The 6,997-nt window shown below is 46.2% G+C and overlaps 1 non-coding gene across 1 annotated transcript; it reads right to left on the bottom strand.

Moving 5' to 3' along the window:
• Positions 1 to 1,845: 1,845 nt before the first annotated feature.
• trnaq-cug (transfer RNA glutamine (anticodon CUG)) lies at positions 1,846 to 1,917 on the bottom strand. Its single transcript has one exon. It is a non-coding gene; the product is annotated as a tRNA-Gln (tRNA).
• Positions 1,918 to 6,997: the final 5,080 nt, after the last annotated feature.

The following is a 6,997-nucleotide window of genomic DNA, read 5'->3' as shown; positions in this document are numbered from 1 at the left end:
CTCAGATTTGCGAATGCGTTTCTTCCCAGGCACTTTAAAAACCCTGCTGTCCTGACCAGGATCCGTCCCCACTTCCATTCCCGTGTCCCACACACTGCTCAGTGTTGTCTTCACAGTCTCCATCTTTTCAGTCTGGTCACCAGCCCTCTCGCTGCTCACCCCCACTCCACTACCTGATGCCCCGTCCTGCTGCTGTATACTGCCATCCAGTCCAGTTAAACGGCTGTCATCCGTACTGTCTGATGCTCCACAAACATTAGCTGACACACCGCTAACACCTGGGACCTCCACAGTCGGCACGGTACCGCCGCGGTCGGAAGTCCTCTCAGCGCCCACACTCTCCTGTACCTTGACCTCCAGACCCTCACTCTCTTCAACAGCCTCCCCCGCAGCCCCTCTTCTCGCCTCCTCTGCCACTTCGGCTGCTCCGCTAGTAGGGCGGCCGGGCTGCTCACCACTCCCCGACCTGGCCTGCTTGGGCTGACCCCCCCGTCGACTGGGACCAGCACCCTCATCCTGATCCTTCTCGGGGCAATGCCTAACAGTGTGGCCTTCATTACCGCAGTTGAAGCACTTCATAGAATCAGATGTGACAAAGACAACATAATCATTGCCATCAACCTTGAACTTAAGCACAATGTTCAGATCCCCATTTATGTCATTCAAAATCATGAATACCTGCCTTCTGAACGAAACAACATGTTTCAACTGCTGTGACTTACACCCCAGCGGTATACGTTTCAAACCCGACATTATCCACCCATGTCTCGCCAGTTCCCTCTCTAATAGGTCGTTTGACAGAAAACGAGGGACATTAGACAAAGTAACTCTCCTGGCCGGAGCTGCTAGTGGGGTGACATTGATCAAAACACCACCGATCACTATACCAGTCTCAACGATACGCGAGACCAACTCAATGCTGCTCAGAAACAGCACAACAGACCCGCTCATACGAGCTGCCGACTTTATATTTTCACAACCGACAACTTGCCCGATCGCCAGAACACACTCCTCCACGGGCAAAAACTCATCAGAGGTCACTTTAACGCCATGCCGACGTGTTAAAGTCTCGAATAAAAAACTCTGATTCCCCCCCTCCCCGACCCAGCCCCAGACATCCCGATCGCTTCGCTGACTGCAGGAGTCAGCTCAGCATGGGGAAACTCTTCAGAAAAACCTCTTACAAAACTGTCAAAGACACATTCAGAAAGAAAGAAAGAAAGAACGAAAAAAGTAGAGGAGAAAAACCACAAACAAACCTGGCAGCAGCAAACATGCACACCTGCACCTCCACACTCACTCCCAACAATCACAGCGGCAGACAGCAAATGTCGATAGTCAATAGTCGATAGATAGATAGATAGATAGATAGATGAGTGAGTGAGTGACAGTGCAGAATCAAATGTCTGGTTGTTACAATAAAAGACATCCTCTTCTATATAGATCGGAGAAAACCAGTGGCCGCGAATCAAGCAAAGGAATCCCGAGTGGCAGGCGAGACCTCTACCACTGTAGAGATAGAGATAGATAGATGAGTGAGTGACAGTGCAGACACAAATGTCTGGTTGTTACAATAATAGCCATCCTCTTCTATATAGATCGGGGAAAACCATTATTTCCAAGAAGGGTTCAACACAGGCACCTTCTCCGTTAAAGCCACGCAGTCGCCACCAGGGGGCCCCAGGCCTCGGTGTTTCAGGAAGGTGAACGCAGCACGCCAACCCGGAGGTCTCGCCACTTCGTCTCCAAGCCTCCCAAGAAGAACGTAAACGGCCCTGATCGCAGACACAGGCCCTCACCCAGGGAGACCACCGCTTTGCCGCCGCTGCCCCAGCCATGGGGCCCAGGTCCCACCGAGACTTGAACTCGGATCGCTGGATTCAGAGTCCATAGTGCTAACCATTACACCATGGAACCAAGCTTGATGCTTGTGCTAAAGGTCTCTGCTCTACGCACACGTCTCGCTCTGTCGCACGGCCAGGTCCCGAGTGAGCCAAGTTGCGCCCAGAGTGCTGTCTGTGGTGGGTCACTTGCGGCGGGCCTTCCTGGTGACAATGAGATATGCAGTTGCATCTAGGTGTGGTGTCCTGTCCTCTTGGCTTCCTTTGGCAAATATCCAGCCTGGCAAGTGTTGTCTTCCTGAGGAAAGGCAAGCAATGCAATCAAGGAATTCCTGGAACTCTGAGAGATGTTTTTGCTGTTGACGACGTGTCACTTTAGAACAGGACAACATGCATCTCTACTTGACTTGGCACAATCTGTGAGGGTTGGGCCAACACAACCTACGCAATGTGTCCACACATTTGCTCGTGTCTTGAAATACTTGGAATGACCTGTGACCCCATGCCATGCAGAAGTCCACAGCTATGCGGGTCAGCATGCACTGCTCCTCATCCCCAATGTGCCACTTGTAAGAACTGTGTAAAAAGCGACATAGAACGTGATCAGCAAAGAAACACAATTCTCCTGAGAACGGATTTTCTAGGTATCGTCTCACCTGAATGGCAACAGGCTGCTAAAACTATTATCACACGCACATTGCATGTTAAAGTATGTCAGTAAGGGAGTAATTAAAAGGGCAAATGTGTGAAGTGCAAGGAGTGGCCTTTAGTCGCAAGGTAAAAAAGTAGACAGACAAACTAAAAAATGACTTGATACAAATCATTTATTTAGTGCAGACAGACCGCGACCAGACACAATAAACTATTCGCACTCAATATAAATTCACAGCAAAATAGGTTCAGTTCACAATATCCTATAACAAGCTCTATTCAACGAATCGGTTAAACGTTACAAAGGGCATTACACTTGTTGAAAAACAATAGCACACGGATCGAACATGCTATCCTCGCTGTTTTATTCGATTTGATTAGACGACTGAAATGTTTTGTGTGCGGACTGAAAGCACACCTTAGCCGAGCACGATCACAATCTATATCCACAGTTAATTTAAGCAGTATCATATTGTAACCGTTTCAGTTTGTTATCAACCCTTCCGGATCCAAAACCAGGAGTCAGACACCCTTTTCGGTAGACACGCTGTTGACTTCTCACAAGCCCCATCCGCCTTCACAAAGGCAGTGCTAGCAGTGGAAAGAAGGAAGAACTGCAGGAGAAACGCCTGGGGCTATTTAGAGCCCGATTACTCATGTAGCGTTATGTTGGGAACAGAGTCCCTGATAAGAGCATTTGGGCTCTGAGCTGAAGCACTGATCTAAAGAAGACCTCTCCCCCCCCAAAGTTATCAGATTTCCTTAGCTCATCAGCTTGGAACTGGTTTGCATCAAAGTGACAGTTTTGGGGAGGATGGCACCAAGAAGAGGCCAAATAGTTTGGAATTCTGCTATGAGATGTCTGGAGAAAGGGGCCTGTAGGTGATAAAAACTCTTTGAAGTGGACGAGAGCCGAAATCCCGACATAGAGCTACGAACCCGGGCCAACCGGCATTTCCAAAAGATGGCATGGATTGACATCAGTCATAAATCAAGCCCCCCTCCAATAGGACACTGGGGGCTGAAACCGAAATCCAATCTCAAGAACTCAGGAACCAATCACCTATTGATCTGACAGACTATAAGGAACAGCGGACGGTCTTTCTCTCTCTCTCTCTCACCTGAACCAGTAACTCGCTGCCACAGCTCAACCTGTAGCTCTGTTGCCAGAACCGGAACCAGAAACCAACCAAGTCTTTGCCGGCAACAGAAGAGTTAAACTGGGAGAAGGAGATTGAGCCGTACGAAGAATTCTTTTAAAGGACTTTATTAAATAAAGAACTTTACAGACTGCGCTGCCCGCCTGTGCCCACCTGATCAGTGGAGTGAATACAGCTGGACAATTGACTAAGTCGACTGTATACGAAAGTGTCAGTCATTTAAATAGCTATTTGAGTCTTAAGAAACTTGACCCTTGGAACAAACAGGGCCCTGCTTTCCTCAAAGAAGATTTTGTGCACAACCTTGGAGCCTTCAAACCAGTGGAAAATCTGTTTGGAAACGACACTACTTTCGAGAAACCCCAATTTCCAGGTGCATCGACTGAGTGGAAGTTCTTGGACAAAGCCGAACCGGACTGCCTTTGTTCCAAACCACACGGACCTCGTGCCGTGTGCTGTTATCTGAGCCCGAAGCCAGAGAGGCCTCTCTGCGACGAAGTTCAGATAAGTTTAACAGTTTGGAGTTCATGATTCATGACATTTGAGAAATCAATTAGAAATGTTAATCTGTGATTCATAACTCTAGAATGTGTAATATCATTTAGTTTTCTTAAATATTAATGTGTGTTGCATTAAACTGTTTTGTTGATAATTTTAGAAATAAAATCTGTCAACGTCGAGAAATATCTTCTCATTCCTGTTTAACTGTTTAGTCTGAAATTGACACAAGTTAATAGACATTAGATTATTGGTGGCCCTGCCTATCCTAAATCATTGAATAATAATCAGTTAAGGGAAAGTGTGGTAACAAGTAATGATAGGATCTTTCTCGGCACCTAAACGTAAATGAGACTGATATATATATAACGAGAAGTTACCTGACATAAATTCTAACCTGCGTAGTTATTTAATGTCTGACTAATAATACTAACGAGAGACTCACCTTCGTCTTACTAACCGGTATTGTAGTCAATGTGTTTATAACCTTTTTTGTTAATCGATTTGTGTTATCATATGAAATCCCATGGTCTTTGATTTGGTCACGGAAGTGATTTGTTGATCTAGAGTTGAATTTTAATTAGTTCTTCCCTTTTGTATAATTAGTGTAGTGCTACATTTAGTCTTTGTTTTGAATAAATTTGACAATTTATATCTTTGGAATTGGTGTGTGCGTCCAATTATTACAGAAATTGAGTTCTACAAGACTCCAGGATTCGTGATAAGGTGACACTATAAATTCACTTCTTTACTTGAAATTTATAAGTGTACCTTACGCTACAATGTTTAACTTGTGAAAATGAGCCTCATTTTAACTGGGCTGAGGAATGTGTGGCTGCTGTTGCAGACTTGCTGGAGTCAGAGGAGGCCCTTCGGGATCAGGGTTGAAAACCACGGCAGGCTATCATAGAAAAAGCTTAATTTCGAAGGATGTTCTTCAGGGTATGATTAAGTCACTTTGAGTGGCTAACTTACGGATAGTGTCATGTTTGGACAGCAGAACTTGTTAACTTGCAAACCACATCAAAATGGTCTGAAGCTTTCACTTTGAAACAGTTCAAATACTTATTATGGGGCCAAGCAACACATTTGCTGGAAGCCTTTTGTTATTGTTTAGATTTTATTTTCTATTCCTCCAAAACGCATCTTCTCTGAAAATAATGATGCATAGGATGTGTGACCTGCTGTATAAAGTTGTGTTCAGGGTTGTTCAAGAAAAGTGCATTGTTTATATCGTTTGGCCATGTTGGATTGGTCAGAAATAATTTGTGTGCAGTGTAATATATTTTTGTTAAGTAACAGTGTACAAGCAAACTCTCAGTTGAAAATAATTCCTTCTGAAGTTTTTTATTTTATTATTATTTTACTTTTATGGTTGAGTTTTAAGGAGACACTTCTTAGTAGATTTGTGTTCAGTGCAGAACCTTGTAACTCCAATGTCATAAAAAACAAACAAATGAAAAACAATATAGGCAGTCACAGTAACTTGTCAGCTTAAACTGGCTTGGTCAAGCTGCCTCCCTTCTTGAGCTTAAGTTGCTTGACTGGTATACTGGTTTCTCCAGTTTTTCCTCTTTTGTTTCTGGGAGCAACACAGGTGCTTTTGAGTATTGCTCTACAGCCTGCGGGGGTGACTTCAGGATCTCTAGGTAGCACACTGTTTTAGGCAGGCTCCTTTGAGCATCTCCTGGGAGCACACTGACTCATCAAGGCTCAGGAGCTGGACTCCGTTTTTTAGCAGAAGCACCGTCCTCAGATTTGCGAATGCGTTTCTTCCCAGGCACTTTAAAAACCCTGCTGTCCTGACCAGGATCCGTCCCCACTTCCATTCCCGTGTCCCACACATTGCTCAGTGTTGTCTTCACAGTCTCCATCTTTTCAGTCTGGTCACCAGCCCTCTCGCTGCTCACCCCCACTCCACTACCTGATGCCCCATCCTGCTGCTGTATACTGCCATCCAGTCCAGTTAAACGGCTGTCATCCGTACTGTCTGATGCTCCACAAACATTAGCTGACACACCGCTAACACCTGGGACCTCCACAGTCGGCACGGTACCGCCGCGGTCGGAAGTCCTCTCAGCGCCCACACTCTCCTGTACCTGGACCTTCAGACCCTCACTCTCTTCAACAGCCTCCCCCGCAGCCCCTCTTCTCGCCTCCTCTGCCACTTCGGCTGCTCCGCTAGTAGGGCGGCCGGGCTGCTCACCACTCCCCGACCTGGCCTGCTTGGGCTGACCCCCCCGTCGACTGGGACCAGCACCCTCATCCTGATCCTTCTCGGGGCAATGCCTAACAGTGTGGCCTTCATTACCGCAGTTGAAGCACTTCATAGAATCAGATGTGACAAAGACAACATAATCATTGCCATCAACCTTGAACTTAAGCACAATGTTCAGATCCCCATTTATGTCATTCAAAATCATGAATACCTGCCTTCTGAACGAAACAACATGTTTCAACTGCTGTGACTTACACCCCAGCGGTATACGTTTCAAACCCGACATTATCCACCCATGTCTCGCCAGTTCCCTCTCTAATAGGTCGTTTGACAGAAAACGAGTGACATTAGACAAAGTAACTCTCCTGGCCGGAGCTGCTAGTGGGGTGACATTGATCAAAACACCACCGATCACTATACCAGTCTCAACGATACGCGAGACCAACTCAATGCTGCTCAGAAACAGCACAACAGACCCGCTCATACGAGCTGCCGACTTTATATTTTCACAACCGACAACTTGCCCGATCACCAGAACACACTCCTCCAGGGGCAAAAACTCATCAGAGGTCACTTTAACGCCATGCCGACGTGTTAAAGTCTCGAATAAAAAACTCTGATTCCCCCCC

Source organism: Amia ocellicauda, unplaced genomic scaffold (genome assembly GCF_036373705.1).
Source record: "Amia ocellicauda isolate fAmiCal2 unplaced genomic scaffold, fAmiCal2.hap1 HAP1_SCAFFOLD_174, whole genome shotgun sequence".
NCBI lineage: Eukaryota > Metazoa > Chordata > Actinopteri > Amiiformes > Amiidae > Amia > Amia ocellicauda.
This window is presented reverse-complemented; position numbering and strand designations above follow the sequence as displayed.